The following is a 10,445-nucleotide window of genomic DNA, read 5'->3' as shown; positions in this document are numbered from 1 at the left end:
TTGAGGACTTTAGTTTCGGATTTCCACCAACGGGGCAGGCCGACTATACTTGTACTTACCATTATTGATATTGGGTAGCCCTCTTCTCTGTCCAAGGTGTCAAGTTTAAGTGAAATTCCAGCAATTCTCGATAGTCCACCACCACCAGTTTCAAAAAATCCTGAGCGAAATCGTTGAGGTCGATCATACGCAATTCCTATTGAATAAAATTTGCAAGGCTTCTTGCAATTCAAAAACAAGGAACTAAGACGCTTTGAGTCAGTAAGACATTAAAATTTCCACGTTGGTAAGTTTATCATGACTCAAACTTTGGAAAATTTACATTTGCGAGATGTTTTGCATGCTTATTTTGTTTCCATTTGTTGGACTTTATACCCTAGAATTAAATGTGACACATTTTATGAACTTGTTTTTGAATTATATGCTACATTTACATTTTCGCAGCATCGTCTTATATAAGCATTTTGTCTCCCAATATGGTTTCCTTCTGATTATGTCCAAATTATTTTTTAATGTCTATTTCTGAATTTAATCTTTCTATGAAGTTTGTGACTGATGTTAAAAATCATGATTATCTTAATGCCTTGCTTGAGATGCCGCGGGATTTTGATGCGGATTTTGCTTAAGCGACACTTACCGATTTAGTCAATCAACCTTTTTAATGCCCATTCGACTAAAGATCTTTACACCAACGATACAACATTGTATTACATACATCGTTTCTTGGCTTATAACTACTCGAGAAGAAACGGTTCTTCTTTTTTCCGTAGTAAGGTTGAACTTTTCTCCCTATGGTGTATGTTAACTGGTAGGAAGGTAAACTTGGGGTTTTGGTTTTCCCATACTTTCAAGATCATTTTTGATCTAATCGCTCGTTTATCCTCGAACCTTACATTACTCATCTCGCTTCTCGTATAGCCAATTTTGATGTTACACAATTCACTTATGTGTTTTCTATGGATGACTTAGATGAGCAGTGTTTATATTTGATGAGATTACTTACCAAAACCCTAATTATGTCGTACATTGTTCCCCTAAGTGTAATGACCCCTCTAGAAGACTGGGTCTTCATCTATTGAAATCCAACACTACTGATGTTTCGAATAATATAACAACAAAATTACAAGTGTACATTATCGTATCAAGTAATAAAGTGGATACAAATTAATGCATCGAGTATCGTATCCACAAAGACTATTATTACTCAAAAAAATGCTATAGCACTAAGTAAAATAACATATTTGTGTTGGCAGTACTGGGAAAAAACAATAAAAATATAATATCCAGAAGAAATATGTAAATAAAAATATGAAGGGATGAAGGGACTCACAGCAGTGGCAATGAAAGTAGTAGATCGGTTCAAGCTAAAGATTAGGGGTTTTTTAAAATAATTCATGCAATTAATGATGCCACAAGAATAAGATGTGCATTTCTCTTAATGCATGTAGAGAAAAATAAAAAAATGAATTTAAATGCATAATGTAATGAGGACAACAATACTCCCCTGGTGAGTTGAAAATGTCGTGCAGCAATGGGAGCCTGAAATTCAAGAAGATGTTGGGCAACAACAATTATTTAGAACTCCTACTAATGATGTGAAGCAAAGGCAATAATAACAACACAAAATTCAGGATGATGCGGTAATCAATGTGTGGCATTACCTAGAAAAAAAAACTCAGGATAAAAACATTAAATATAAATAAAAAAATAATATAATGTAAAAAAATGACTTATTGAAAGCATGTAAAAATATTATTTCACATAATGAAATTGAAGTTTGTGGTAACTTCTCCTGGTTCCCAATAAAATGATATCCTTTTTTGCTTTTTGATGGTTGTTGTGACATAATTGTACAACTTCAGGTCCTTTATGCTGGTGTGATCAAAACATTATTCAAAGCGAATTTTTTTTCTTGTTGGAATCAGTCCTGAAGTGCACTTATTAATTGCCACCATAGAGATGTTGTAGCTTCACGGGGTAAATTTTCAACGATGAGCTTCCATTGTTAAAGTTGCCTGAGACATTCTTTGTTGCCTTTGCCACTTATTTATCATTCTACAGCATGGTAGCATTTCTAATTTTCCTCAGGTGCTTATGTTGTGGCTTTGTAGTTGACATTAGCACTGCAGAACTGTTATTGATGCCAGGATCAATGTACAAGAATTGGTTCCCCTCTAGCTTGTCAGAGTCTTCTTTTGATGTAGCAATATTAAAGAGTTCTTCAATGATCCCACATTCATCTAATTGCTCTTTTACTATTGCTTTAACAAACTCAACATCATGACATTCATATTATTCATCACATTGAAGAGGTTCGAACAAATTAAATGTAATTTTTTGGTCATTGAAATGCAATGTAAGTTCTCCCTTTTCAAAATTGATTAATGTTCTTCCACTAACAAGGAATGGTCTTTCCAGTATTATGGGCAACTTTTTGTCAGCTTCATAGTCCAAGACAATGAAATCTACTGGATAGAAAATTTTTCCACTCATATTAACATATTATCTATCTTACCTTCAGGATGTACAATGGAACAGTCAGTAAGTTAAATTGTAACAGTTGTGTGATGTGCTTTACCAATGCTAAGTTTCTTGAAAATAGATAAGGGCATTAAGTTAATGTAGGGACCTAAGTCACACAAAGCTCTACCTATGTATTAATTTCTAATAATGCAAAGAATAGTAAAACTCCATGATCTTTTAATTTTTGGGGCAATTTGCTCATGACAATGGCGCTACACCCTTCAGTGAGTGTGATGGTCTCAAAATAACCAATCCTATGTTTCTTGGAAAGCACCTCCATCATAAATTTAACGTAGTTTGGCATTTTCTCTAATGTTTCTAGTAACAGTATGTTAATGCGTAATTGTACCAGCATATCAATGAACTTCTTGAATTGTCTATCCTCTTTGCTCTATTAGAACCTTTGAGGAATAGAGGTGGTCGCCTTTCTTTAGGATGTAGTGGCCATTGTGGCGACATTGCTGGCAGCAATGGTGGCAACATTGTTGTTGTTTAGGCCATTCCTCCTCTTTGTTGTTGTTCTCATCATGTTTGCCAACTTGGAGTCCACTTTTAGTTGTGATAGCTTTGCAATGCATTTTTCCATTATCTTTTGGGACTTTAGTGTCACTTAGAATTACTCATTGTGGTTTATTGCTCAATGCATTCTCCAATGCTCTCGGTGATGTTGTCTGGCTTTGGATGAAGGCATCCTTCCTTGAGATATACTCCTTTAGTAGAGACTCAAGTGATTCCAATGTTGAACTTGGTTGGAAGATTGGCCTTGATAAATATGATGATTGATGCACTATTAAGGTTATGCCATTGCTTGCAGATGCAATGGTTGATGTGGCAACATCAGTTGGTGTTGAGTATATTGTTGCTGCAATAATGTTGCTATGTATTACCAAAACTGGATTACAATGCTAAATTGGGTTCGGTATGATTCTGGAAGTTTGGATTGAAGGTGTTTCCATATGTTTTGGCATTGTCATTCCTGTTATAATTTCTCATGAAATACATAGACTCGGGGTTTTATGGACATTCCTTAAAATGATGATTAACACCACAATAAACACAATTAATAATGGATGTTGATTTAACTTCATGCATACCTCTAGGTTTTTGCATCTTTCTCATCATTTTAGTCAATGTTGTCACATGTGTGGTCAGTGTGTCCAAAGAATCATTTTCTACTACTGCAGCAACGTGTCTACCTAACATACTCCTTGTAGTGGGGTATTGGTAGACATTGTTGGAAATCCTCTCTAAGATATCATATTCTTCATTATAGGACTTGTCCAACAATGCTCTAATGGAATAAGTATCTACAACCATCTTTGTTTGCATGTTAAGTCCATTTTAGAATATTTCCATTTGTATCCAATGTTGGTAACCATGCATTGGAAATTTCCGCAATAAGTCTTAAAATCTCTCCCAATCTTTATACAAGTTCTCATCCTCCAATTTCTTGAAAGATGTGATGTTGTTCCTCAATCTAGCATTCATATTGGGAGGATTAAATCGCAGCAAGAACTTTTAGGCAAGTTCATTCCATGATGCTATAGCCCAGGTGGAAACGACTTAAGCTAGGACTTGGCTTTGTCACAAAGCAAGTATGGGAACAACTTTAGCTTTAAGGCTTCTTTGGGAACTCCTTCTTGTATGAATAAGTCGCAAACTTTTATAAATGCTCTCAAGTGTGCTTGAGGGTCCTCGATCTGCAACCATTACATTGCCCCATTGATTGTTGCGTTTGAAACATCACTGACTTTGATTTGAAAGTGAGCAACATGGATGATAGGATGAACAATGCCAAGATTTAAGTCTTCCAATATGGGCACAACATGTTCTTGGATTGGCCTATTTCTGTCAATAATGTTTTGGTAAACTGGTAGCATCGGAATATTTTGCAAATGTTGAATTGTTCTAGCATTAAGCATTTATTGTTGTTGATCTCCATCCATCAATTATTGGTTTAATTTATGCACAAAAATAATGAAAATATACTTACAAAAATGGGATGGAACTATGTTAGTAAAAAAACAACTTTCAAAGTAATGACACTAGTCCCCGACAACAGCACCAAAAACTTGATGCTTTGAATAATGTAACAGCAAAAACATATGATCAAAGAATTGCTATAGTACTAAGTAAGTAAAATAACATATTTTTGAAGGTGATGTTGGGAACAAAACAATAAAAATATAATAATTAGAATAAATATGTGAATAAAGATATGAAGGGATGAAGGGAATCATAACAGTGGAAATGAAAGCAATGGATTGGTTCAAGCTAAAGATTAGCATTTTGTTATACTCAATCATGCAATTAACGATGCCATGACAATAAGATTGATGCGTCTAGCGTTAACTTAGAATGTTTTCCTCTCTCGATAGATCTACCTAGAAACTCAAAGCAGTGTTATATCTCTATACCCACTTATGAAAATTTACTAAGTATGTTACGACAATCAATCAGCAAGATCTCTCCACATTGAAATATTGCTCTTGCAATCACTGGTGCTCCGACAATAATACTCACCTCTCGATGTAGTACTCACACAATGTCACTCATCCCTCGAAGCAATGGACTGTGCAATTATATATATCTATAATAAAAGCTTTAGTAAAAATGAGCAAACACTAATCGAATCAATGGAAAAATTAATTAAACATGAAATTCATAAAATATATATTAAAATCATAAGGAGCCAATATTTAATAAATCTCACAAAATTATAGATTAATTCAACTAAAAAAATAAATCCCCCTCTCAGAATTATTTTATCGTTGTCATCATTGATGATGTCACTGATCACCAGTCACCACCTCTCGATACTATAACTTTTTCCTTCACGATCAGCTGTTGCTTTTCCCCAAAATTTCTTAAGAGCCATGGTTGACGGTGGAGAAAATAAAACAATAGAATAAAAACCCTAAAAAGCTCTATTTTAATTGGTTACAGTCGTCTCCTTTATATAATGATTAAAAATCCTAAAAAATATAGTTTAAACCAGCATTAAATTGATAATCCTTTTCCGTTAAGACTCCTTTCCATATTATGATTTTGTCCAGCTGTCAATAGCCTTCTGCCCGTGCATTAATTGCTACTGCAATAACCCAGCAATCTTGCCTCGCATCAATTCTCAACAATGTATGTAGCATCAGAGAATGTCACAGCATCATGGTAACAATATCACAGCAAAATATCATAATTTATCCAAAAATTATCAATTCACTCCCAACAATGCATGTAATGCAAAATTAACTAAAAACACTCTAAATATGATATTAATATGATAAAGTACAAAGACAAACCTAAGTAAAAAGGCTATAAATAATAACACTTTTAGAGAGTTATCAATCACCACACCAGAAATACCTCGCTCTGATATGCAAACGCAAATGGATGACATTCATGGCCACCTCCACACCATTGAGACAAACATAGTCAATATCTTATCTTATATCTAACCTAGCTCTTATCACCGTGGTCTTGATCTTGGCCACGGTCGACACTAAACATGGGGAGTATCTCTATTCCTTCTCTTGCACTTTCATTTTACGTATTGGGACAATACGCTTTAAGTGAGGGGTTAGAGTGTTAGTTGATTTTATCTTTCTCATCTTTATTCTTTGATTCTAGTATGCCTTGGTTGAACTTGCAAAAATTTATGTTGAAATTCTTCGTCTTTTTTTAATGTTATGGTATGTCATGCTTGCTTGAGATCAAACTATTGTTTGAATTTCAATATACATGATAATGGATGGCATGAGTAGTGATTGGGTTAAACTTTTTTTTATATTCCATGACTTTGTTAGTTGAAATGTGTTTAACTTAACGCATGAACACACTTCGGTAAGATTTGAGCCTTTACGAGCATATCCTTTATATTCTTTCTCTTATTCTACTTTAATTGAGTGTGTCAAACTAGACATTGATATTCTAGAACATGAATTTAAATTTATGTCGAGATTACATATGAACTTGATGCTTTAAAGTGATTAGGGAACTTAGGATTCACTGTCATACCCCAATATGGGTTTAGATTTCTTAGGTTTAAAATATTGAAAATGAATAACCACAAGTGAGAAGAATTATTCAACCACTACAATTATTATTATTTTTATAATATGTAAATTAGAAAACCACACAAATGGAAGATATTTTTAAGAGATAGACCGGTTGTAAAAATAAGAAAAGGGGGATTAGAAAGCCAAGCCAGAAACCCCATCAACTTCATTGAATTCTTCAAGTGTTTTCTTAAGATCAAGGTTAAGGACTTGGAGCCTGGAGCATGTTTTGGCCACGAATTCAAGATGGGGATCGGAGATAAAAATCTAGGTTTCAAAGAAAAGAAGATTTGGGAATCTGGGCATGAAACTGGGGAGGAGATCGAGCTCAATGGGTTGCATACTTAAGAGAAGGATTTCATGTCGTTTTGATGATAAACTCTTTTGAGAACTAAGCTTAACTCGTCGTCAACCAGTCTCGACATGAAGATAACAGAACCGTAACTCTTCAAGTTTTTCTAAGAAATTGAAAACCCAGGCAAAAACCGAATATAGATACTGCTCTAAGAGCTGATCTGTTTGTTTTGAACACTGTTGTTGCTGGGAAATGGTTGGATGTTGTTCTTAAAGAAAACGTTCATCGTGTTTTTCCTAAGGTATTGTGGTGGATCCATGAAATGCGAGGTAATTACTTCAAATTAGACTATGTAAAGAATCTTGTTTTTGTAGTTGGTGTTATGATTGATTCGTATGTTACAACTGAATACTAGAAGAATAGGACTCAGGAACGTTTGAAGAAATAACAAGGAACTGATGCAAGTTACAGAAGATAATGTGGCTAAAAGGGGTTTTACGTGAACATGTTCGTGAATCTCTTGGAGTGCACAATGAGGATTTACTCTTTGCCTTAATAAATGAAATTGAAATATGGGGAAATAAAGTTATGATTCCAACAGGAAAATCACGTGGATGGTGACTTAAAAAAAAATAAAGGGGAAAATCGCATCATGGGTTCTCAAGGTTTGGTAAGAACTTGGCCTTGTTTCATAGTTTCCTTTAGTTTTTGTTTATGGCCCAATAGTGAAAATTAATTCGGTTCAGTCCCTAATTTTAATGATTAATTATTTAAAGTAACCCCACAAGTATTCGATTATACTAATTGAGTTTCCAAATTATTATTTCAATTCTAATAAGTTATCTTTATGTTAAGGAAAATTATTTGGATACGAGTTAGTAATTTTGATGGTCTAGATCGAGAGGAAAACATTGGAAGTTGAATCAAATATCGAGGGCGTTCTAATAGAATTTAAATGGCCGACCAGTATAGCACGGAAAATCAAGGTAATACTTTACTACCTCTTTATGCTTTTTGGAACATGTGAATATTGGTAAATGCATGATTAAGACAATGTTGGTCTCATTTGTGTAGTTAATTAGTTTCTACACTCGATATGAATGTGGTAGAAATTCAGTATCTGAATACGGATCGAATGATTAATATAAGAGATTGAAAGATTGTTAGAATTAAATTACAAGTTTGTGATTAGTGATAAAGAAATCAGACATGGATTTGTAAATTATATTTTATATCATCAAAGGTTAAATGTTAAAGGTACTTGGATGGGAAATTATGAGAATACTTCGGTAGGGTAAAAATACGAAATTACCCTTATATTGGAAAATGATAAGAATTGTCCCTGGAAGTGGATTAATAAATCTGAAAAGACATATTGATCTGATAAATATATTGATGTGCATAAGAAATGTAGTTGTACTTGGAAGTTATGGATAACCGGTTTTTAACCCCAAGAGGGCTTATGCAAGATACTAGAAGTCTGTTCAGGGAATTATTTCAAGATCAGAGAGTGTTCAAGAAAGCAATTAATCATAGGATCTCTAAATTATATTATTTTCGTTAAGAGATAATATTGAAATTATCTGGTTAAGAAATTACGAAAATGCCCTTGAGAGATAAAATAGTCTGAGTTAACCATGAATGAGAAAGTACTTTGAGGATTTGTACTTAACTCGATTAAGTACGAATTTAATTGTTAAGATCCTATCTTTGTACAGAAAAATTCATGATATTCCGTTTGTAAAATCTGAGAAGGTACTTGACCCGAAAATATTCGAGTAATGAGTAAATATCTAAAGAATAATTTATCGGGAGTATTCTACTGTCAGAATTGTTCGAAAGGACTGAAGGAAATGATAAGATTTGATTAAATAATAAGACCGGATGGAAGTAAAAGATTGAAATACCTTAGATCTGTAAAATGACCAAAATAACCCTGTAATGAAAATGACCCAAGCCAAGCTCAAGAATGATTGGATATCCTCGAGCTCTGAAATAAATAGAATAAAATTAAACACCAAAATTACCAAAATACCCTTATGGCCTATATTACGTAAATGTCTGGGATTAATTAAGGAATCCAAATAAGCATAGGTGTTGGACTACCTTTAAAAGTTATGGAACACAGCTTAAGTGAGCCGATCAACCTTAATAATATGTCAGTACCTGAACGGCATAATTATTACTTGAATGCGTGTTTGTCTACTCAAGCTTGGCTCGATGATAATTTTGGAAGTATTCAGCTCAGCTCAATTCTAGATCGCGTTAAGCACTAAGATTTGGATGTTTGTTCGACAAATCAACCACGAAGACCAAATTGAATGAAACGGAAGTACAATATGTATCTGAAATTCAGGAACGTTTGAATTACTCTGGAAAATCCCGAAGTAACTGGAATACACTTGAATGCTAAATAAATTAAGTAACCTCAAGGACTGAGGATTAAATAAGTGATTTGGATGAATCTGGAAATGTTAATCAACATACATGATGTAATGTTCTTATGGATCATGAATTACAAATCAAGCACGTCAGCATTTCATGTATAGTGAAAGTGAACATGAAATAAAGACATTGGAAGATTTATTTAGCGATGATTCTGAAGATGATATATGGACTAGAAATTATGGTATTAAAGAGTAAATATCCTGGAAGAACAATGAATTGACCAATCGATAAGCATTAGTTCTAGGAACTATTCATCTAAGAGTTGTTCGATAATCATATCAAACGATATATTTTGTATAAAGATTTCTAAACACTTTCCTGATGCATATGCATCATATCGGAATTCTAAAGTATCAACCTTAAATGTCGGATTAGATTGGTTAGTAATCAATTCCCTTCAATAGGACCTCATTTTTAGAATCTGATCAAATTACATCAGTTTCATGTTATTAATTCTGATAACTACTAAGTGACTCTGAGAAATACTTGGATATCCTAGTGTGTTCCACATGTACCACATGATGATTTTATATGTTTTTAAATGATTTTCACCGAAACTATTGATTTACTGGTTTATGAACCATGACAACATGTTATATGTTTTCCGATTACGGGTTTTACCGAAAAATATGAATTATTCTTGATTTATGACATCTTGGAATCTACTGGTTTTATGAACTATGTTTACTTGAAATATGTTATAGGGTTTCCTATTTTCATTGGAAAATATGATCTTGATAAATCACCTACTGAATATTTTTATGAGACACTACCCGATGTTCTGAATACAGTTTATTTTGAGATCTGATTTACCACATATTTTGATATGGTTTCTGGTTACGGTATTTTTGTACATGATTTCTAAATATGGATTAATTACCGTTACAGTTCCCTCAGGTCTCTTTGTTATGTGCAAGGGTAAGCCTTACAGTTCTCTCAGGTCCCTTTGCTGTGTGCAAGGGTAAGCCTTACAGTTCCCCCAGGTCCCTTTGTTGTGTGCAAGGGTAAGCCTTACAGTTCCCCCAGGTCCCTTTGCTGTGTGCAAGGGTAAGCCTTACAGTTCCCCCAGGTTCCTTTGCTGTGTGCAAAGGTAAGCCTTACAGTTTCCCAGGTTCCTTTGCTGT

Source organism: Hibiscus syriacus, unplaced genomic scaffold (genome assembly GCF_006381635.1).
Source record: "Hibiscus syriacus cultivar Baekdansim isolate YM2019G1 unplaced genomic scaffold, ASM638163v2 tig00112737_pilon, whole genome shotgun sequence".
Taxonomy (NCBI): Eukaryota; Viridiplantae; Streptophyta; class Magnoliopsida; order Malvales; family Malvaceae; genus Hibiscus; species Hibiscus syriacus.
Note: the sequence above shows the minus strand (reverse complement) of the source record.